The sequence below is a fragment of the Amblyraja radiata genome, chromosome 4 (assembly GCF_010909765.2).
Source record: "Amblyraja radiata isolate CabotCenter1 chromosome 4, sAmbRad1.1.pri, whole genome shotgun sequence".
Classification (NCBI taxonomy): domain Eukaryota; kingdom Metazoa; phylum Chordata; class Chondrichthyes; order Rajiformes; family Rajidae; genus Amblyraja; species Amblyraja radiata.
The window spans coordinates 99,968,563-99,993,539 of record NC_045959.1 but is presented as its reverse complement, the minus strand read 5'-3'; the positions used below and the strand labels follow the sequence as shown (position 1 = coordinate 99,993,539).

At 41.9% G+C, this 24,977-nt stretch overlaps 1 protein-coding gene across 1 annotated transcript in view; it reads right to left on the bottom strand.

The window, feature by feature from the left end:
• LOC116972406 (transmembrane protein 200A-like) overlaps positions 1-13,302 on the bottom strand; it is a 32,340-nt gene extending 19,038 nt beyond the window's left edge. Inside the window, 1 exon segment of the mRNA XM_033020054.1 lies at positions 12,849-13,302. The gene's annotated coding sequence lies outside the window, so the exon portion shown is untranslated.
• Positions 13,303-24,977: the final 11,675 nt, after the last annotated feature.

Genomic DNA, 24,977 nt, shown 5'->3' with positions numbered 1-24,977 from the left:
AAACACATTCTGTAAATTGGCTGGATGGGTTGGAGTTTGTAAAATGTGTGCAGGATAGTTTTTTGCAGCAATACATAGAAGTACCTACTAGAGAAGGGGCGGTGCTGGACCTCCTGTTAGGAAATGAGATGGGTCAGGTGGCAGAGGTATGCGTTGTGGAACCAGTTGGGACCAGTGATCACAATACCATTAGTTTCAATATAATTATGGAGAGGGTCAGAACTGGACTTAGGGTTGAGATTTTTGATTGCAGAAAGGCTAACATTGAGGAGATGCGAAAGGATTTAAAAGGAGTAAATTGGGACAGTTTGTTTTATGGGAAAGATGTGGAAGAGAAATGGAGGACATTTAAAGGTGAAATTTTAAGAGTACAGAAACTTTATGTCCCTGTTCGGTTGAAAGGAAATAGTAAAAATTGGAAAGAGCCATGGTTTTCAAGGGAAATTGGACACTTGGTTCGGAAAAAGAGAGAGATCTACAATAATTATAGGCAGCATGGAGTAAATGAGGTGCTTGAGTAGTATAAAGAATGTAAAAAGAATCTTAAGAAATAAATTAGAAAAGCTAAAAGAAGATATGAGGTTGCTTTGGCAAGTAAGGTGAAAGTAAATCCAAAGGGTTTCTACAGCTATATTAATAGCAAAAGGATAACGAGGGATAAAATTGGTCCATTAGAGAGTCAGAGTGGACAGCTATCTGCAGAGCCAAAAGAGATGGGGGAGATATTGAACAATTTCTTTTCTTCGGTATTCACCAAGGAGAAGGATATTGAATTATGTGAGGTAAGGGAAACAAGTAGAGTAGCTATGGAAACTATGAGATTCAAAGAAGAGGAAGTACTGACACTTTTGAGAAATATAAAAGTGGATACGTCTCCAGGTCCGGACAGGATATTTGCTAGAACATTGAGGGAAGTTAGTGTAGAAATAGCAGGGGCTATGACAGAAATATTTCAAATGTCATTAGAAACGGGAATAGTGCCGGAGGATTGGCGTACTGCGCATGTTGTTCCATTGTTTAAAAAGGGGTCTAAGAGTAAACCTAGCAATTATAGACCTGTTAGTTTGACGTCAGTGGTGGGCAAATTAATGGAAAGGATACTTAGAGATAATATATAAGCATCTGGATAAACAGGGTCTGATTAGGAACAGTCAACATGGATTTGTGCCTGGAAGGTCATGTTTGACTAATCTTCTTGAATTTTTTGAAGAGGTTACTCGGGAAATTGATGAGGGTAAAGCAATGGATGTTGTATATATGGACTTCAGTAAGGCCTTTGACAAGGTTCCTCACGGAAGGTTGGTTAAGAAGGTTCAATTGTTGGGTGTTAATGGTGGAGTAGCAAGATGGATTCAACAGTGGCTGAATGGGAGATGCCAGAGAGTAATGGTGGATGGTTGTTTGTCAGGTTGGAGGCCAGTGACTAGTGGGGTGCCACAGGGATCTGTGTTGGGTCCACTGTTGTTTGTCATGTACATCAATGATCTGGATGATGGTGTGGTAAATTGGATTAGTAAGTATGCAGATGATACTAAGATAGGTGGGGTTGTGGATAATGAAGTAGATTTTCAAAGTCTACAGAGAGATTTATGCCAGTTGGAAGAGTGGGCTGAAAGATGGCAGATGGAGTTTAATGCTGATAAGTGTGAGGTGCTACATCTTGGCAGGACAAATCAAAATAGGACGTACATGGTAAATGGTAGGGAATTGAAGAATGCAGGTGAACAGAGGGATCTGGGAATAACTGTGCACAGTTCCCTGAAAGTGGAATCTCATGTAGATTGGGTGGTAAAGAAAGCTTTTGGTGTGCTGGCCTTTATAAATCAGAGCATTGAGTATAGAAGTTGGCATGTAATGTTAAAATTGTACAAGGCATTGGTGAGGCCAATTCTGGAGTATGGTGTGCAATTTTGGTCGCCTAATTATTGGAAGGATGTCAACAAAATAGAGAGAGTACAGAGGAGATTTACTAGAATGTTGCCTGGGTTTCAGCAACTAAGTTACAGAGAAATGTTGAACAAGTTAGGGCTTTATTCTTTGGAGCGCAGAAGGTTAAGGGGGGACTTGATAGAGGTTTTTAAAATGATGAGAGGGATAGACAGTGTTGACGTGGATAAGCTTTTCCCACTGAGAGTAGGGAAGATTCAAACAAGGGAACATGACTTGAGAATTAAGGGACATAAGTTTAGGGGTAACATGAGGGGGAACTTCTTTACTCAGAGAGTGGTGGCTGTGTGGAATGAGCTTCCAGTGAAGGTGGTGGAGGCAGGTTCGTTTTTATCATTTAAAAATAAATTGGATAGTTATATGGACGGGAAAGGAATGGAGGGTTATGGTCTGAGCGCAGGTATATGGGACTAGGGGAGAATACGTGTTCGGCACGGACTAGAAGGGTCGAGAAGGCCTGTTTCCATGCTGTAATTGTTATATGGTTATATGGTAAGGTTACAAACTGAGTAAGGTTCTCAAAGTAACCACCTGAAATTCAAAATATCACCCTCCAGTTAGACCAATATATTTTCAGCACTGTGTGTTCAGTTGCTCAAGTTATTTTACGAATTAATGAATTTGTACCTCACAGAAATATGTCTTGCTCTGCAATCTCCTTTCAGCTAGTTCACGTGAAAGAGCTGGTCATTCTTCATGCAGTCTCTCAAAAACATTCCCACTTGCCTTATCTCTTTGAAATTTGCAGTTCTTCATAGCAGTATTCCAAGTGCTCTGACTGTATGAACAACCCGTTCCTGGCCCTATTCCAAATCTCTACCTCCGCTACATTAAAGATTGCATTGGTACTACCTCCTGCACCCATGCAGAACTCACTGACTTCATCAACTTCACCACTAATTTCCATCCTGCACTCAAATTCACTTGGACCCTCAGACATCTAACTACTGTTTCTAGGTCTCACTGTTTCCATCACAGGAAACAGACCATTGACCGACATCTACTACAAACCTACTGACTCCCATTGCTATCTTGACTACACTTCTTCCCACCCTGCTTCCTACAAAGACTATCCCCTACTCCCAATTCCTCTGTCTGCACTGCATCTGCTCCCAGGATGAGGTGTTCCATACCAGGGCATCGGAGGTTTCCCTCTTCCATTATAGATGAGGCTCTCACTAGGGTCTCCTCGATATCCCGCAGCTCTGCTCTTATTCCCCCTCCCCCCCACCCCACATTCGTAACAAGAACAGGGTCCTTGTCCTCACCTTCCCCCCCCATCAGCCGTCGCAAACAGCATATAATCCTCCAACATTTTCGCCACCTCCAACGGGATCCCATTGCAGGCCACATTTTCCCATCTCCACCCATTTCTGCTTGCCACAGAGACCTTTCTCTCCGAAACTCCCTGGTCAACTCGTCCCTTCCCACCCAAACCACCCCCTCCCCAGGACGCCGCACCTGTCTCTACCTTCCCCTTCGACTCCATCCAAGGACCCAAAGTCCTTCCAGGTGAGGCAGAGGTTCACCTGCACCTCCTCCAACCTCATCTACTGTATCCGCTGTTCCAGCTGTCAACTTCTCTACATCGGCTAGTCCAAGCACAGGCTCGCCGATCGTTTCACTGAACACCTCCACTCAGTCCGCATTAACCTACCTGATATCCCGGTGGCTCAGCACATCAACTCCTCCTCCCATTCCCAATCTGACCTTTCTGTCCTTTTGGAGGATCAGCACCCCATATTTCGCTTGGGTAATTTACACCCCAGCGGTATGAACATTGACTTCTCTAACTTCAGATAGCCCTTGCTTTCTCTCTCCATCCCCTTCCCAGTTCTCCCACTAGTCTTACTGTCTCTGACTACATTCTATATTTGTCCAGCCCTCTCCCCCGACAGTCTGAAGGGTCTCGACCCGAAACGTCGCCCATTCCTTCTCTCCAGAGATGCTGCCTCACCCGCTGAGATTATCCCAGCATCCTGTGGCTATTCTGCTATAGTCCAATAGCTGATTTTCTGCATTCTCTCTTTTTTCATTCTCTCTAATCTCATTAGCCCCTCAGGCATATTTACGATTTCTCTGAATATTTGTTTTTTCTCTGCCTTTTATTGACCCTAATCTCTATGGGTTCCTAAATTCTTTATTTTGTGAGATTAAAATCAGTACCATCAGTAGTATTTCCATCGTAACAATCTATTTTGTGGGAAACTTTTCTATTAAATGAAAAGAAATTCAATCTTTGAGGTTTTACAGTGGAAAAATAACATTACATTTAATCTATGCCATCAAACAGATAACATACTACACATCATTAGCGTTCATTTTCAAAGCACATTTACCTTTACAAGACTGCTACTGTCCCCTTGCAGGTTTTCATCCACAATAATTGACTGGAAGTGCCTATTTTTGCTTTAACCCAATGCTTCTCCCAAAACAGAAGCAAGCAACTTTGTGTGATTAACTTGGCACCATTATCAGCTGTATGCAACAGTCAATCAATTCTTGATGTACGACAGAAATGTAGTTAGCTCTTCTTTAGAATACACTTGGAAACCTCAGTAAGCTTAACAAAAACAGTTTATTATACGGTGGTTATTTTGAGCTGAGCCTCCAGACATTTTGAATCTCAAAGTTGTGTGCAATATATGAAAAAAGATAGACAAAGAAATTTACAAAAACTGACAACTATCCATGATAGATTTAATGCTAATTAAAAGAGCAAAGTTAGTTTAAAAGATGAAATGAGCAAAACACTCAATAATTTAGACTTAGCAAAACAATACGGGAAACAAGCATACAAAGGACGATGCTCAGTTGGAATTTTTACATTGTGGCAGTACAAGATTGACATATAACTAGTCTAAGTGGGACCCGTTGGGTCCCAGTCACACGGCAGGCCTTGTCCCCCAAAGCAACCCATTCCCCAACTCAATATTCCACCACTCACCCATTCCCCCAACGCAATATTCCACCACTCACCCGTTCCCACAACTGCAACCCATTCCCCCAACGCAATATTCCACCACACCGCCATAGCCCCTAACTGCACAGGCGCGGCAGGGGGGGAGGGTGTGGGGGGGGGGAGGCAGAGGAGGGGTGTGGGGGCGGGGAGGGGAGAGGTGTGTGTGTGTGTGTGTGTGGGGTGGGGAAAGGAATGTGGGGGTTGGGGGGCGTGTGTGGGTGGGGGTTGGGGGGCGTGTGTGGGTGGGGGTTGTGTGTGGGGGCGGGGTGTGTGTGTGTGGAGGGGGAAGGAGAGTGTGTGGGGTTGTGGGGGCAGGGGTGTGGTGATGGGGGCAGGGGGTTGTGGGCTGGGGTGTTTGGGGGGGTGGGCATGGGGGGGGATGTTGCAGGGGAAGGGGGGTGTGTGGGCAGGGGGGTTGTGGGGGAGAGGGGTGTGTGGGCGGGGAGGGGAGAGAACTCGGAGAAAAGACGGGGGAAGAGCCATGGGGAAAGAATGACCAGAGGAGAAGGGGCTGGGGCTGGCGGTGTGATGGGGGCTTACAGCGGGTGCTGGACGCTGGTCGTTCCCTTCCGCCGGGATCAGAGTCTCCGCTTTCCGTTTTGCGACATCTCCGTCTCCGCGCCGGGCTGGGCCGCTTCCAGTCCCTCCGAAATTGTGTCCAGTTGGAAACCTCCGCTGGCCATCCAGTGTCCCTCAGCTCCAGTAAAGACGCGATGGCGCAGGAAGGGACGGACTGTCCCGCGGAGTGACAGGAGAAGAGATTAATCTGTGCGGCGCCGACCGGCAGGTGAGGAGATCGATCTGCGCACGCGTGGTTTTAAAGATTTTTAAACCTCGCTAAGTTTTACAATAGACCACCGATCAGAACAAAACGTTGTGCATTCACAGCACAGGAGAACAGGAGTGAGCTGGCAAAAATTCGTAGCGCTATCGCGTACCGTTTTTGCATAAATAGAAAAAACGCGCAAACTGGAAAATAACAAGATCAGAGTTTTTGTTATGTGTCGATTTAGTATGCCGCAACAAGCGAATACATAAAAATGTTAAATTGAAAGTTTACTTCATATTTGACTTAATATATTTGTATCCTGTGCATAGATATCTATCTATCTATCTATCTATCTATATTACTAAAAGTCTGATCTTGACCACTTCCCGTTGTTCTGTATATTGATTTTAGAAAAAACGCTACCACTTACGGCTGCGATTTTTGGCCATCTTACTCAGAATCCCCCTCCGCTGCGCAGGACAAGAGGATTTTTCCCCATCGATGAAAAATAAAAGAGTTATTAGTGTTTAAAAAATGTTGAGATTCTCTCTCCTGAAAGCCACGCCCCTTCCAGAGAGACTATAAAACCCCGGAAGTGTTGAGTGCCTCAGTCAGTCTCGGCAAGATGGGGGGAGCGAGAGGGCCACGTCTCTCAGTCTGAGCTGTGAATAACATTGTCACCCCACTGTCAAGTCAAGTCAAGTTTATTCGTCACATACACATACGAGATGTGCAGTGAAATGAAAAGTGGCAATGCTCGCGGACTTTGTGCAAAAAGACAAACAAACAAACACTGGTCACCAATATTGGAATTGGTGGAGAGGTGGAATATTGGGTTGGGGGACCAGCCCCGTGTGATGCTGGGACCCAACGGGTCCCACTTAGTCTAGTACTCAATAAAATATCAAATTCCCATTCCTTTATGCCAATGGTTATGGTAGCTGATTCAGTTGTTCCTAAAAAGAATTAGAAAGTTGAGGTGTTTTTGTTAGCTGAGAGGTTGGATTTCCAATCTTCAGAGTAAAGGAGTTAAAATATGCTTACGATGCTATGTTGCAATGAAAAAGTACCCATTTGATATGTTTTAAATTGGTTTCTAATAAAACATAGCTTCACTTCATTATTGCCAATCAGTAAAAATTCAAAATAATTAAAGCAATAAGCAGAAACTTTGTGCAGAAAGGAACTCCAGATGCTGGTTTAAACTGAAAATAGACAAAAAGCTGGAGTAACTAAGCGGGTCAGAGAGCATCTCTGGAGAAAAGGAATGGGTGACGTTTCGGGTGGAGACCCTTCTTCGGACTTTATAATGTATAACATAGTGTTATCTTAAAACAAATGCAGAGTTAACTACATTATTATAACATGTTAAAAGTCAAATATATGCATTTTCCATCCCACAGCACAAATAAGGATGCAAATAAATAATTAATGTACACTCTACAGACCACAAACACCTACAACCAAAATGTTATTTTTTCTTAAACACTTATCTACCATACAAGGCATAACCAACCTCTCAAAGCAAAGAGCAGTGCTGATAGGAGCCAAGAGACATCATTGTAGAGCAAGTAGGCAAAGTGTGTGAGGATTGATGACAAAGCAGAAGTAGGGCACAACATAGATAGAAGCAATAAATCTTAACACAGCACTGATTAATTGATGAACTGGTTAAATACCATCATTAACATCAATTGATCAAAACTGTAAGTAACATTCTAGAAGCAGAGAAAAATAGTTATACTTGTTTTAGACCGTATAGGAACTGTGGGAATGGTGACAGTGCCAAAACCAGACCTGAAAAAGCAACAAACTTGAATCACTATAAATAATGAACATTTGCAGATTTTCAGGCTCATGTATTTACCATGTATGTACCTGGTAAATATACAGTGCTTGTCAGTTAGCCAATGCTGAGGTTAAAATGATGGATGACAATCTCGATATACCTCCTTCTCCTCACACTCCATTCTCCCACCCCATAATCTTCAATCCCTTTCATCGATCCCTTACCACATCCCTACACCTGCATAAATTACAGCTTTACACCAGCATAAATTAATAACCAACATGTTGAAAAATTCACGGCGACCATAATGAGGCCGCGATTAGTTCCCAGAATGCGGGAACTCCTCACGACCATGAAGGCGATTCCTGGTAAACCATCTGCGACTGCATAGTCTCCTGCAGTCGCCTAAGTGGGACAGGCCCATAATGCTCCTACCTAGGAACTTTTGCCGCATGCTAAATTCTTGTAACCAGGATCATGTTGCTTAAGACACAGAGCACCCTGCGGAAATAAAGATCTCTAGAAATCATCCAACCACCAATCATATCAATAGCCAGTAGAAATCAACAGAAACTGACATGCAAGTGATTGATGAATCCACCAATAATGAAGAACAGCTGGTGGAGTGGGGCAAGAGCATGGAAATGTAGAAAACGAGTAATCAATCCTGAAGCCACAGTAAGAGAAGGTGAACACTAGATTGTTGTGTTCCAAGATGGCTCCATTGGTTTAAATTAACATTGGATTGACTCTTGTAATAGTCGATCATGTGTACAATTGGCAGATATTAACAGTGCTCATGCTAACATACTCATCAAAATGGCTTCTGGTAAACATGTACCACAAACATGTGGATGTGCACACTGTATGTCTGTCTGGGGGAAAAAATGTCACCTATAGCACACAAAGTACAATATGGGTCCAATTTTTGCAGTACCTATTAAACAGATATAAAATTCATAATGTAATAGTTGTCAAATGAGCAAATAACTGTTCTGAGTAAACTACAGCTGTATGATTCATGAATGAAAACCTCCTTGCATACAATCATTGCACATAGCATTTTTGTTTTCATTGTTCCTTTCACACTGGTAGGTTGTACTGTAGGGATGCCAGCATTTCAAAATTCTATGTTATGCCAGTCAATGGTGGGATGTAACCCTGATTGCATATGTATCAGAGGAAGATGTTTTGGTTCCTGATCTTGTAATTTTTTGGGTGCCTGCTAAAACTTATCATAATTCGGCAATCTGTTTGGTTAAATTGCAAACACTAACTATAGTATTTTATAACTTCTTATTTTTCTGATCGCTGGTGTCTGGGTTAAGGTGGGGGTTGCTTTTATGATGAGGTAATTAATGAATCCCATTTCATTGCTGTTCAAAGAAACTAACCTCAAAATATAATGAATTCCTCATCTAGACTACTTTTGTCCAATTCATTTTTCTACTCTGCATGTAGATGAATTCTCTCCCCCTACCAATATTATAGCTGTACTTTTCTAACATGCTCCCATTATGTATTTGCTTATTCTCTGTCGTGCCTTGTGGTTATTTACTGCAAGGGAACCCCGCGGACCTCTCCCACAGATGACTTCATGGTTTTATTACTTCTTACCTCACCAAAACAACTTCTATATCCTGATTTCCAAAACTTGAAAATTCTTTTTTCCATTATGCCAAAATGATCATGTTAACAGAGACAGTCCCATCTGTTAAAGTTCTTTGTTTCACTGAATTGTTCAACATGTCTGGTTCCATGATGCTGTAGATTAATATGATACCTTATGCACCAGTTTATGCCTCTAATGTATGTTCTTTCAAAATTGACTTTGCTTACAGATTTAAGAAATAAATCAAATATGAGAAAAAAATCCCAGCGTACAAAATAGCATTAAATATAAACTTGGCAATAAGCACAAGAATAAGAGCAACGAAGCAGAACAAATCAATAAACTGAGTGTGATACACGTAGAGATTGGAAAGAAACTGTTCATCTCAGTGTAATTTGAAGTATCCCAACCTCAATTAAACCCTTTTCATGGGATTGTCATTACAAGAGTGAAGGAGCATTACTTTATACATTGTCAATATAGAAAGAAATTATGAATGAAGAAAACAGTAAAAAGTGACCACTTGACCTTTGTTTTTACTAAAGGTGCACGCCACATAAACGCTTTGTACAAACTAACTGATTTTGATATTTAGGGAAACACTACAATCTGTACACCGACTTCCATCAATAAATTCACAGGTTCTTCACTTTGGCAAGTTATATTGGTGACCCACATCAAAACAAACTGGTGCTTTTAACATACTAAACCATAACAAACATTTCAGCAAACAACTTCTGATACCGAGTCAAACCTGATGAAATAGGAACAAGGTTAATCAGTTAATCACACAAGCCTACTCCATCATCAAATGAGGTCATGGGCAATCTATGATTCAATGCCTTCAGTTACCTGATAAGTATCAATCTAATTATAAAAATTAAAACTCACTGGCATCATCTGTCAAATGTAAAGAGAATTCCAAACTACTAGCACCCTTAGCATTTTAAAACTATTTCTATCTTCACTCTAGTAATACCTGGCTTTACTCCACGACTCTTTCTCCATCGATGGCTGCATCGGTTCTGCTGTGCCTGTGAGGGACTCGTCAATTTTATCACCTTCTCCACTAACTACCACTCTGCTTTCAAATTCACTTGGCTCATTTCTGACGCTTCTCTCTCTCTTTTATGGATCTCTTGGTTTTCATCTCAGGGCATTTACTGTAAACCCACCTACTCCCACAGCTACCTAGCCAACCCTTCATCCCATCTGCCTCTTGTAAGGATGCCATCACAAATAATGTCTGAATTATGAAAATGCAGTTCACAGAATTGTTTTCAGAATGTGCAAAAGGACAATGTATACATTGTAATTTTTATATGTTACGTATATTTGACAAAACATGGAAGATAAACAATTCTCTCTCAAAATCATTTGAAGATAATTTAAACTCCAAATAATCTATTTCATAGATAATTTAAAACAAAAAATACAAAATAACATTTGATTGACTATGTATGGAATTTAAGACTAAATCTTAAAATGAATAATGTAAACATTCACAATATTTTCACATTTTCAGAATACTCTGGTAATAACTGAAGATAGACACAAAATGCTGTTGTAATTCAGTGGGACAGGCAGCATGTCTGGAGAGAAGGAATGGGTGACGTTTCGGGTCGAGACCCCAGTCTGAAGAAGGGTCTTGACCCGAAACATCACCCATTCCTTCTCTCCAGAGATGCTGCATGTCCCGCTCAGTTACTCCAGCATTTTGTGTCTGTTTTTGGTTTAAACCAGCATCTGCAATTCCTTCCTACACATACTCTGGTAATAGTTTAGGTTTTAATTATTACATCAGTTAAAAATGCTCAGGGTTTGGTATCTACAGAGTTGCACCAGTGTTTAATTTGAGGTTGAAGCAGCATGAACGGCCTTTTCCCCATTCATTATTTTGTAGTTGAACAGCAATACCTTCCGTATCCCATTTAATGATTTGAATTAATAAAATAACATGGTCTACAAAATCTGTGGACTGCATTTTCCTGTCATCTGATCGCTGATGCCAGAAGAGTTGAATAAACTGCTCCAGTCTCTAGGCCACTACAGCTTACCAATTTCAAATAGTATTCAAACAAACCAAAGCTGAAAGACTTACCTTAGAGCATTTAAAACAATAGGAAAGTTTCATGTTTGGTTTCATGGTAATTTCCAAATATATTTTTGTTAAAAATGAATGTAATCTATAGTTATAGGGGTTAAATAGCAGCTAATATGATTGGATAGAGATGCAAAATAAAAGAGAATAAATTGGGTTCACAGGTATTTGCAACAAATAGACTGATTTAAAAAAATATGATTTACAACTTAAAAATACCCTGGTTCTCCTGCACTCAAGATGACACGATGTCAATTATATCAATTCAACTGCGATTTTTACCAAAAGATAGATATCTTATTAAAACCCAAATTGGGCTGCTAAATTTTCTTTTTATGTGTAAGTAAGTAAGTAAGTAAGTAAGTAAGTTTTATTTATATAGCACGTTTTAAGTCAACTAGCATTGACACCAAAGTGCTTTACATAAAATAAATAATAAGTTTCCATACAAACCATAGAAAAAGGTTAAAAAAATAAAATGTGTAAGATGTAGAAACATTTCTTCAGCTGACTTTCTGCACACCCACCTTTGTAATTGTTAATTTACTAGCAGGCAACATGCAAATGAGTTGATGAACTATCTATTTAAAAAATAGTTATGAAGTGAAGATGCCTGATAGAATTTTTTTAAACTATTCAATATTAATGACCATTCCTACCATGTATAGATTAATATTACTCTACTTATACCGAAATAAATTACAGTGACTATGTTTTCTTATAATTAAAAACATTTACACATGTAGGATCAGTTTATGCATCGTTGGTTGAGCACAGCTGCCAATTATAATTAGAATTGGTATACATTTCACACTGACTATTTTGATAGATTACATAAATATGAGCAGGTTTTACGTGATATTACTGATAATAGGAACATTGTTGCAGTAAATAATACAAGTACCTTTCATTAGCAATAAATTGAATTGCCCCGAGAACAATGTAATTATGTTAAAATCTACAACATTACAAACAAAATGTTGCCGAAGTTATTTGAACGTGGTATAACAGGTTATAATGTACACCTTTAACTGAAAATAATTAGTTTGTTTTACACCTTCTTCACACAATGTCGATGCTTAATTGAAATATTCCGAACCACTCATATATAATTTAAAAGGATGTTATGGTACATTTACGTTTTTTTTAAAGTTTAGGAGTAAGAGTAGTCGTTTTCACGTCTGGTCAAGCACAATTCACGCAGTTTTCTAGAACATAATTTAAGGGACAATGATAATTGTTAGTATTTATTTTCCACAAATTACGCATCAGCTGAATCGTGGATATAGATTTTAAGTATGTTTGTATCTTTATATTTAATGCTCTGTTGCATGTTGAAACATACATCAGTCGTTAATGCATTAACTTGTTTTAGTCTTTCACTTTAAAGCGCACGAAAGCAGAAATAACTTTAATTGTGGATTTTTAAATCAAATTTACTGCAATATTACTGCTACAGATAATTTAAAAAAATGCAAGACTTCAAATTATCCAGTTCATAGTGAAGTATTCTGGCATGTTGATAAAGCAGAATTTTTTTTTGATTCACTTTTAATGTTAATGAAGATAATTTACCGGTCGCCTCGTTAGTATCGATAAATAAGATCCAGAGAATAATTAATAACTGGGATAAAAGGAATAAAGCAACAGTAGCAGCAGCATCATTACCCAAGGCTGTGTGTGGCTCTTCAAAATGGAGGGCGAGCAGGCTGCCTCTTGCTCGGGGGGTGGCGGGTGGCGGGCGGGGGGTCTCCGGGGTCCGGGGTCCAGCTCCCGGGTTCCGGGGTCCGTTTTCGGGTGAGCCCCGTCACGGTGGCGCACTGCCAGACGCGGCCCGACCACCGCCAACCATCACCAGCGACCCGCTGCGACTCCGGCCAAGCTTGGACCAACTGCACATCGAACGCCGGGGTAATAGTAACATGTCATCAGATTTTCATGCCATTTGTTTTCTATCCTGGCCGACGAGCCCCGTGTTTACGTTTGATGGGGAGGGCTGGCTGGCCGGCCGGCGGCGGCTGCCCTGACTCCGCTGTTGCTAGGATACCGCCCGGGCTCACTCCCAGCTGCTGCAGGATGGCGGCGTTGCTTCAAACTCTCCTCTCCCTTCCCTCACTCTCAACATGTTCCCAGAGAAGCACAGCTTCGTCTATCTCCTGGTTTGCACCGTCTGGTTTCTGATTTTACACCAGGTGTACAGTGTAGACGCCGGACGCAACATTAAAAAAAAAAAGCATGCGTTATAACATATTGTTGGAAAAGGGTCCAATAATTTTTTGGCGATTTGATGAAACAAAAATAAACACCCGAGTCCGGTAGATATTAGCCCTACTACCATTCTGCGTTCCTGCAGCCTTTTAAACTCTGAAATAACAAAATCCCCATTGTGTAATTTACATTTGTTTTGTTAAAAGGGAGAAAACTTGTTAAGAATCTCAATGTCCTATCTGATACACGTTCTTACCGAAATATAACTTTGTTTAGACTAATTATTTTTGTAATGTATCATATACTCACCCTTGGATTTTATGAAGCCAAACTGTACAAGAATAGCTGCTGCCATGAGATTTGTATTTGCTTCCTTGCCATACTGGAGACGGGAATATGCTCAGCTCATAACCTTCTCGCTGCATTAAAAAAACTCATTCAATAAAATGATATTAAATAATTTAAATGTATTAAATCATTTTCTTTATATGTTTATTCCATTGATGTCATTGCCACAATTTTCAAACTTTTATTATGAAGCATGGTATGAGGTTCCCAGCGGAGTCGACACTCTATGCATGTCTCTGCTGTCAAATCGTTGTGAGTCATCTTCAAATGTCTTTGTGTAATGTCTGCTAAAAAGATGAACCAGCAAGGTCATTTAGGAACTAAGCTTTGGAGCATCTTTTGATTTATTAAAGCGTTAATGCTTTTATTGTTTTGTTTTGATAATTTTTTGAAAAGTTCCAGAGTTTAATGTGCTATTGTCAATCCTTTTTGAAATTATTTTTATTCAAAACTCATTGTTTTAAAATGTAATGTACTTTAAAAAGCCTGTCAATAATATGCAGTGAAAAAAAAGAGTTTTGGTTATCTATTTTGATCACTGACTGAAAACACACTATAGAAGAAAAAGCACAGGTTTTTGGACAAAAAAATTGATATGCTTTGTCAGGGTCTGTACTTGAGTTGTGACCAACATTGCCAGAATTTTTTTTTCTAACCTTAGTTGGCCTGACAAATTAATGCTGGGATTTTTAATGGGAACTGCTGACTAACAGCGAAGGTGCTCCCACAATGGTGCAATGCTGGACATTTCAGTATTAGCAGTATGTACTGAAGTCAGTATAGTTCATGAAGCAGGCAACCCTTGTATGATCTATTGATGGAAGTTGTGGGCTGATTGATATCTTACCCGATAACAGCAACTTACCACAATGTATACTTGTCATTGACGGATCATGTACATTTAATCCATGTTGCATTGGACCAGGGCTATCTCTGAGCCAAAACCAATACTTTTATGTAAATAGTGGAAAGGAAGAAATCATCAGAGAATATGTTGTAAATTCATGGTAGACAGGTGAAATGACAGCAATGCCTTAATTTTATTTCCAATTCTACAGTAATCCAGGCTATTTAATTGTTTATTCAATGTTCAGGATATGGGTATTACTAGCAAGGTCAGCATTTGTTGTCCATTCCCATGTCCCCCGGAGAAGGTGGCAGTGAACTACATTATTGAACTGCTTCAGTCCTTTTGAAGTTCTTATGTGCATTCTGCCTGTGTTATCTTGACAAAGAGTTGCTGTAAGAACAACCCAGGTGAGTAATTGCAATACATTTTCTGAGTGCCACATTACTACAGCCACTATGCAATGGTGTGGTGGGGGGGCATCAATCAAGAAGACTGCTGACGAGCTGAGCTTATTGGTGTCACTAGGTGACAGTAAGATATCCAATCACCAACATACTCATGTAATTACAATATTTATGAAACTGGTTTAGTTTAGTTATTTGTCAATGCTTATTTCTAGAACTTTGATGGTAGGGGATTTAGCTGAGCAATGCAATTATACATTATAGGTGGGTGGTCGGGTAAGCTGTTCATTTAGACCAGTCCAAGTGATACCTGCCAATTGTCAGTCCATGTCTAGATGTTGCCTTGGTCTTGTTGCCTGTGGACTGCTTCATTGACTTAAACAGCTGAGGATGTTTGTGCATAGGAGGTTCGTGTATAATTGCACAATATTAAGCTCCATTAAGAATTTCTCAAATAAATGCCTTTGTGCAGCAAGATCTGCATGGAATCAGGACAGATAGATGACATGTAATGTTACTGACAAAAGTGTCAGACAATGACCATTTCCACAAGAGGGAGTCACGGCACTTGCCGTTGACATTCAATCCTATTACTATGAACAAATACTACACCATTAATATCCAAAGGGTTACCATTGAACAGAAGTTACAAAAGCAAATTAAATTTAAAAAATGCAGACTCTGGAACTCTGAAATAAAAACAGAAGATGCTAGAAACATTAAGCAACTGTTGAAAGAGAAATTGAATTAATTTTCAGGTCTAAGATGGATGGTTTTAATAGAGGCTGGTGGCCTGCAGAAAAGAGCTCCTACAGTGATGTGTTGGTGCTGAGATAGTTGACCTACAACAACCAAAACATTTTCTTTTGTGCAAAGTATGATTCCAATTAGAAAAATATTTTTGTCTTGATACCCATTGACCATTTTTAAATCAGGGCCACACTCAGTTAAAGTTGTTTTGATGTCAATACCGGGAGTAACATTAGCAAATTTGCAGATGACACAAAGCTGAGTGGAGGTTGCTATGAAAATGCAGGGTGACTTGGACAGGTTGGGTGAGTGGGCAGATGCAGTTTAATGTGGATAAATGTGAGGTTGACCACTTTGGTAGCAAAAACAGGAAGGAAGATTATTATCTAAATGGTGTCAAGTTGGGAAAAGGGGAAGTACAACGGGATCTGGGGGGTCCTTATTCATCAGTCAATGAAAGTAAGCATGCAGGTACAGCAGGCAGTGAAGAAAGCGAAAGGCATGTTGGCCTTCATAACAAGAGGAGTTGAGTATAGGAGCAAATAGGTCCTTTTGCAGTAGTACAGGGCCCTAGTGAGACCACACCCTCCAAATTTGAGGAAGGACATTCTTGCTATTGAGGGAGTGCAGCATAGGTTCACAAGGTTAATTCCCGGGATGGCGGGACTGTCATATGCTGAGAGAATGGAGTGGCTGGGCTTATATACTCTGTAATTTAGAAGGATGAGAGGGCATCTTATTGAAACATATAAGATTATTAAAGGTTTGGACACGCTAGAGGCAGGAAACATGTTCCCAATGTTGGAGTCCAGAACCAGGGGCCGCAGATTAAGAAAAAGGGGTAAGCCATTTAGAACGGAGATGAGGAAAAACTTTTTCACACAGAGAGTTGTGAGTCTGTGGAATTTTCTGCCTCAGAGGGCGGTTGAGGCCGGTTCTCTGGATGCTTTCAAGAGAGAGCTGGATAGAGCTCTTAAAGATCGCGGAGGCAGGGGATATGGGGAGAAGGCAGGAATAGGGTACTGATTGTGGATGATCAGCCATGATCACATTGAATGGCGGTGCTGGCTCGAAGGGCAGAATGGCCTACTCCTGCACCTATTGTCTATTGGGACTCTTTCTCTGATGGGAGTTATATACGGGCCTCTGAATAACAGCCAGAATGTAGGGTGTAAATTACATCAGGGGATAGAAAAGGCATGCAAGAAATGCAATATTACAGTGAACATGGGGAATTTCAATATGTGGATAGACTAGGAAAATCAGGTTGATACTGGATCCCAAGTGAAAGGAATTTGCAGAATGCCTATAGAAACATAGAAAATAGGTGCAGGAGTAGGCCATTCGGCCCTTTGAGCCTGCACCGCCATTCAATATGATCATGGCTGATCATCCAACTCAGTATCCTGTACCTGCCTTCTCTCCATACCCCCTGATCCATTTAGCCACAAGGGCCACATCTAACTCCCTCTTAAATATAGCCAATGAACTGGCCTCAACTACCTTCTGTGGCAGAGAATTCCAGAGATTCACCACTCTCTGTGTGAAAAATGTTTTTCTCATCTCGGTCCTAAAAGACTTCCCCCTTATCCTTAAACTGTGACCCCTTGTTCTGGACTTCCCCAACATCGGGAACAATCTTCCTGCATCTTGCCTGTCCAACCCCTTAAGAATTTTGTAAGTTTCTATAAGGTCCCCCCTCAATCTTCTAAATTCTAGCGAGTACAAGCCGAGTCTATCCAGTCTTTCTTCATATGAAAGTCCTGCCATCCCAGGAATCAGTCTGGTGAACCTTCTCTGTACTCCCTCTACGGCAAGAATGTCTTTCCTCAGATTAGGAGACCAAAACTGTACACAATACTCCAGGTGTGGTCTCACCTGTACAACTGCAGTAGAACCTCCCTGCTCCTATACTCAAATCCTTTTGCTATGAATGCTAACATACCATTCGCTTTCTTCACTGCCTGCTGCACCTGCATGCCTACTTTCAATGACTGGTGTACCTTGAAACCCAGGTCTCGTTGCATCTCCCCTTTTCCTAATCGGCCACCATTCAGATAACAGTCTACTTTCCTGTTTTTGCCACCAAAGTGGATAACCTCACATATATCCACATTATACTGCATCTGCCATGCATTTGCCCACTCACCCAACCTATCCAAGTCACCTTGCAGCCTCCTAGCATCCTCCTCACAGCTAACACTGCCCCCCCAGCTTTGTGTCATCTGCAAACTTGGAGATGTTGCATTCAATTTCCTCGTCCAAATCATTCATATATATTGTAAATAGCTGGGGTCCCAGCACTGAGCCTTGCGGTACCCCACTAGTCACCGCCTGCCATTCTGAAAAGGACCCGTTTACTCCTACTCTTTGCTTCCTGTCTGCCAGCCAGTTCTCTATCCACTTCAATACTGAACCCCCAATACTGTGTGCTTTAAGTTTGCATACTAATCTCTTATGTGGGACCTTGTCGAAAGCCTTCTGAAAGTCCAGATATAACACATATGAGATGGATTTTCAGCTCATGGTTGAGCCAACAGGAAAAAGGCAATTCTGAGTTTGGTACTGTATAATAGACCAGATTTGATTAGGGAGCTTAAATTTGTTGGTGTGAATTTCAAGAAATAAGATATACATGTATTTGGAAAGACAAATTGCCACTTCACCAGGTTGCACCTCCACTTTAGTTTTCTTTGATGCTGCCCCAGGCATCTCTTCAACCCTGTCTTGATCCTAATAATAGAGGAAAGTATATGCTGGGCCCTGGGGCCCAGTTGCAGTGAAATACATTTCTGCTACTTCGGGTGCCCTGTTTTGACCTACTGGATCGGCTTTGCTTTAGCAGTTGCTTTAAGAGTCTTTATAGTAGCTCTCTTAATTTAAATATCAGTCTTAAGTATTTACAGTACCCTCCATAATGTTTGGGACAAAGACCCATCAGTTATCTTTTTGTCTCTGTACTCCACAATTTGTGATTTGTAATAGAAAATATCACGTGGTTAAAGTGGATATTGTTAGATTTTATTGGGGAAAATGACCCCCCCCACCCTCCCATCTCCTGTCTTCTCTCTCACCCCCCCTCTCTCTCTCCCTCCCCCTTCTCTCTCCCTCCCCCTTCTCTCTCTCTCTCCCCTCCCCTCTCTCTCCCTTCTCTCTCTCCTCCGTCTCCACCGGCGGGAGGGTGGGGGTCATTTTCCCACACAAGCCATAGGTGACTGGGCAATCTGAACCCAAGCACCAAGTTGTAAGCGGCTGAAGGTGCGCATCCTTCGGGACAGCCCCCACTCTCGCACGGCCACCCTCCGCGGGCTGCGGGTAGGGTGGAGCGGAGGTGTGGGACAATGGTCATCCCTCCACAGTGATGTGATGGACGCGGGGGTCTGGACCAATCGTTGACAAGTCCCGCCCCCCCCCCCGGCAATGTCATGTCCGTTATTTGACTTTTCTGTTGAGCGGCAGTCAGTCCTTTGGCTTGTAGGTGACGCCGCCTTTCGGGTAGGTGGCGTTTCAACAGAGCGGCCATTCGGTGAGTTCGCTTTTAGGCGACGCAGCCTTTCGATTAGTTGGCTTTTAGGCATCCCGCCCTTTCGGTTAGTTTGCATTTAAGCGTCCCACCCTTTTGGTTAGTTTGCATTTAGGCGTCCCACCCTTTTGGTTAGTTGGCGTTTCGGCTTTGTTTACATTCGGTTATTTAGCGTTTCGGCTTCGTTTCCATTCGGTTATTTGGCTTCCACTTCTTTGCTTCGGCTTCTCGTCTGTCGGTGCCAAGTCCGCACATGCATTGGCCGGCGATTCATTCTACAGCAAGACAATGATCCCAAACATACTGCTAAAGCAACAAAGGATTTTTTCAAAGCTAAAAAATGGTCACGTCTTGAGTGGCCAAGTCAATTAATCGATCTGAACCCAATTGAGCATGCCTTTTATATGCTGAAGAGAAAAGTGAAGGGGACAAGCCCCCAAAACAAGCATAAGCTAAAGATGACTGCAATACAGGCCTGGCAGAGCATCACCAGATAAGACACTCAGCAACTGGTGATGTCCATGAATCGCAGACTTCAAGCAGTCATTGCATGCAAAGGATATGCAACAGTAAACTAAACATGACACTGCTGTAATTTCTACTGGTGAAACCAAAATCTATAAAGATGGCCTTTATTAAATTCTGACAATGTGTACTTTAACCACATGTGATTTTTTTTTTCTATTACAAATCTCAAATTGTGGAGTACAGAGGCAAATAAATAAATGTTTAAGAAGGAACTACAGATGCTGGAAAATCGAAGGTAGACAAAACGGCTGGAGAAAGTCAGCCGGTGTGGCAGCAGTGTGAGGTTGATTGGGTTAAGATGACTTCCATTTAAATTTAGTGTCCAGACTGATAGAAACTTGCAAGAAAGGTCTTGGGGGAGAGACAAAAAGACTGGAGGCCATTTCCATTTGGATATTCTTCTCTCTTTTCCCTTTATTATCATTTCCATTTCACTTGAATTCACTTAAAAAGATACTGCATACAAATTGATAAATGATAGAAAGTATTCACACCAAACTATAAAATTCAATTGAAATAAATAAATCACAGTTCTTTGCTTGTTGTGTCTCTTATACAAGATCTGGACATTTTGAAATTTGAGTTATATTTGTATTGTTTCCCTAATTAGTGTTCACTAACCTCATTGCTATTAGTGTTCCTATTGATGAATGGTTTCACTCACATTCAAAGGTATGTCAAGTTTTACAGAGAAAGGCTGACCTAGAATCTGTTTTTGAGCTTCCTGGTATGTAAGAGCTGAATTTACAGGTGTAATCCCACTTCTGCAAACAAAGTTATGCTAACACAGACATTTAAAATGCTTGCTTTCTATCTATCTCTCCATCTCTCTCCCTCTCTCTCCCTCTATCTCCCTCTATCTCCCTCTCTCTCTCTCTCTCTCTCTATCTCTCTCTCACTCCTGGTTTTTCTATTTACGCAAAAACGGTACACACTACGATTTTTCGCCAGCTCACTCACCGTTCTCCTGTGCTGCGAGTGCCACAAGTTTTATTCCGATCGGTGGTATGTTGTAAAAGTTAGCGAGGTTTAAAAATCTTAAAAACCACGAGTGCGCAGATTGATCTCCTCTCCTGCCAGTCAGCGCCCCGCAGATTAGTCTCTTCTTCTGTCACTCCCTGGGATGGTCCGCCCCTTCCTGCGCCATCGCGTCTTTACTGGAGCTGGTGGAGGCCACGGAGGTCTCCAACCGGCCACAATTTTTGCAGGGCCCGGAAGCGGCCCGGCCCCGCATGGCGTGGCAATGTCGCCAAACTGATAGCGGAGAGTCTGATTCCAGCGGAGGAGAGTGTCCAGTGCCCGCTGTGAGTCCCAAACGCACCACCATTGCATGCCCCGCAGCTCCAGCCCCTTCCTCTCTGGTCTCCCTCACTGGCTCCTGCCCCCCTCCCCCGTGGTACCCCCCTCTCCCCCATGGCTCTTCCCCCATCTTTTCTCCAAGCTCTCTTACCACCCCCCCCCCTCCCCCCCACATGTCGGCATGGTAGTAGTTGCCGGGCTGATCTGAGGCCTGGCTCTGAGGGCGCCGACAGCTGATGCTCCTCTGGGCCACGCAAGAAGGGAGAGGAGCAGCAACCTCGAGAGCCGGAGGAGGGATAGTGGGGAAGGAGATGGGATAGAGGAAGAGGAGGGGAGTAGGGAGTGGAGAAGAGTTATGGAGGTAGGGAGTGACTGAGGGTAGGGGAAAGGAGAGGTGAGGGAGGGATTGGGGGAGGGTAGGAGGAGAGGGAAAAGAAGAGGGAGGAGGTGAGCAGGGAGAGTGGGGGGGAGGGTGAATAGAGGGAGAGGAGGGGGGAGTGGGGTAGGTAGGTAGTGGGGAATAGAGAGAGAGGAGGGCAGAGGGGGAGGTGAGGATGGATAGTGAGGGGATAAGGGAGGTGAGGAGTGGGAGATAGAGGGAGAGGAGGGGGTAGGGAGGGGAGAGGAGTCATGGATGCAGGGAAGGAGTGACTGAGGGTAGGGGAAAGGAGATAGGAGAGAGAAGTTTGGGAGGGATTGGAGGAAGGGAGGAGAAGAGGGGAAAGAAGAGGGAAGGTGAAGAGGAGGGGGAGAGAGTGCTAGGGATGAGGGAAAATGAGCTGTGCCTGTGCAGTTGGGAGCTATGGGTTGGTGGTGGAATATTGCGTTGGGGGACCTAGCCTCCTGTGTGACAGGGACCCAACGGGTCCCACTTAGTCTAGTGGTAATTAAGGGAGCACTCAGAAAGTTACATGATTACAGACTGATGACAGTTACAGTTATGTGAAGCAAACAATACAGAATAATTTAAATCTGGCAGATAATAAAGTTCACATTTAAACATATGCCGTTATCACATGTTGACCCATATTAATAAATAATAGTGACTAAACATTACAAATTGAATTAATTAGAAAATTCTCTTAATTATTATAAATCTTTAATTTCTCATTTTGAACAAAATATAATTGATATGGTTTGGTCGCATTATCCAAAAAAATCATGTTAAATTTTATTCACATGGTTATTTTTTATACAAAACGCATAGATTTCATACATGGATTTAATACAATGGGCAGTCCAGTGAATGCATATAATAATGTTATTATACTGCTGCAGGGAATAATTGAAGGCTTCTGTAATCTGTTTTCCCAGTTGTTCAGCAGCAATCCACTTATGTTCAGCATAGCTTTACAGTGTTATCCTGGGAAATATTATTTTTATTAAATAATTTATGAAAATCTATAGCCGTTAATTGCTTTTCTTTATCTCATGCCAGAAGCAAAGTTAATATATTTTGTTCTTCATGGGTGATATTCCAAGATAAATATTGTATATTTTAAATAAAGAAATTCACTATTTTGCTATTTTCCACAAAAGCAGCAATTATGTTTTGCTGATATTTTCATGAAGATAAATACTAGTTTCATACACGCATTAAAAATAAGTTCATAAAATCTAAATTAACACATTCCCATAATGAATCTGTAAAATTCAATTCATTTTAATTAAGACAAAGGAACATAAGAATGGCTGGATTTAAAAAAAAGATTTAAAACAAATATAATTTACTTCCTTTTACTAACATGGTAATCAAGATTATGTCAATTGATTTCAAGCAGTTATTCTACGGCATAATTAAAAATCTCTCAAGAAAAATCCCAGTGTTGAATGTTTTAGGAACCTTAAACGCAAGTCTATTTTTTTCTGATCTAAGTCTGTCACTGATTCACATTATTCATATACTTTATCCCAGAGTGAATAATTTTAAATATGATTATTATCAAACCATGGCAATCTTATTTTGAACAAGAATTGAATTTGAAGAAATACATTTATCGATCAACCTAACTCGCTGTGGTTAGTTACCATAATTTATTAATGTAGGTTAAGGAATTATGATCAACTTATTCAAAACACTTTCAGCTTCTCCCTGAATAGGGCTGATAGGCAACAAAGGATCAGTAATAGCCATCTCAAATGCTGCTCTAGTGAATGCAGGCATGGAAAAATCTTGTTATAGCATCCTGTTTCATAAGCGACAAGTACAAGGGGCCATGGCAACACTCACAATTCAGGCATTGATACCCATTAGTTTATCATCAGTGTGAGATCAGAAGTATATCTGCAGCACATGTACCTTATGTACCATGTGTTGATTTCTACTAGCCTCTAAACATTACCTTATACAATACAATACAATACAATACCGTTTATTGTCATTTGAATCTCAAATGAAGTTCAAACGAAATTTGGTTTACTGCAGTCAGACAACAAGTAAAGAGCCAAGACACACACCAACACAATTCACACAAACATCCATCACAGTGAATCTCCTCCTCACTGTGATGGAAGGCAAAGTCTTGTCTCTCCCCTGCTCTCCATTCTTCTCCCGATGTCAAAGCCCCGGCGGGCGATGGTAAGTCCCGTGGCCATTAAGGCCACGCCAGGCAATGCAAGGCCGCGCTCCGGGTCTTGATGTTGGAACCCCCGGCGGGCGCTAGCAAGTCCCGCGGCCGTTAAAGCCGCGCCGGGCGATGTAAGGCCAAGCTCCAGGTCATTTTCAACCCCGCAATTCGGGCGGGAGAGGTTGCCGTTGTGGGACACCTGAAAAGCGGTCTCCCACCAGGGACCCGCGAGCTCCTGATGTCACCGTCCACCAGGCCTGCGGCTGGAGCCTCCAAAGCTCCGGTCGGGCCGCAGCAGCGCGCCACCACAGCTCTCCATGCTCCGAAGCCGGCCAGCTTGTCTGCAGGCTCCGCGACTGGAGCCCCCAGGTCGTTCCGGTTGGAGGCCACTCTACGGTGCTAGGCCCCAACGACAACGGAGAGCCGACAGGGAAAAGGCCGGGTACTCCATACAGGAAAGAGATTTAAGTCTCCCCCATTCCCCCCCCCCCCCCCCGACCCGCCACACATACACAGTTAAAAACAATTTTTAAAAAACTACACTCAACGGGAAAACTTTAAAAAAAAAAGACAGACGGACTGCAGAGGCCGCTGCAACGTCGGTCGTGCCGCCCACTACAGGAAGAGAACTCACAAACCTCTTTACCCTTAACCTGCCTTCTCCAGAGATAAACTGAATTACGTAACTAGGATTGGTTGTTATTTCCAATAACCTGGCTGCTCCACCAGCTTAAATGCTGCGCTAAGGAAATTAATGAAGGCCTTAAGCAAACCACATACAAATAAATTCTGGTTAACAGGAGTCACATAGCATTCAAAGTTTCTGGATACCTCTTTTTGAGTTGGCTGGACCTCCTTTGTTGCCAGTCACATCTTTCCTGGGTTTATGTCCTTTCCAATGCTAGTTACGTAATTCAGTTTATCTCTGGAGAAGGCAGGTTAAGGGTAAAGAGGTTTGTGAGTTCTCTTCCGGCAATCACTGAGAGTAATGTGATGAGATGGCCAAGAGAGCCAGAAGCTAATTAATCACAAACACAAGACATCTTGGATTAGGAAATCCTATCCTGCCTCAAGGGAAATAAACAGTTCTTCTGGCATCTGTTAGGCAAGGTTCAAATCTTGTAATATAAAGAGTTAATGTGCATGGAAAGAGTGCAGAAGATCCACTAATTATCTTATAACTACAACAATAGTGTGGATTCTTCACTATCGTCAAACTCAGTAATGGCCCAAAACCCAAGCATCCACCACACTCAGGGCCATGAATGCAGGCGGTGTTATTGAGGATAGCGAGGTAGTCAATGAATAAAGTAAATATAT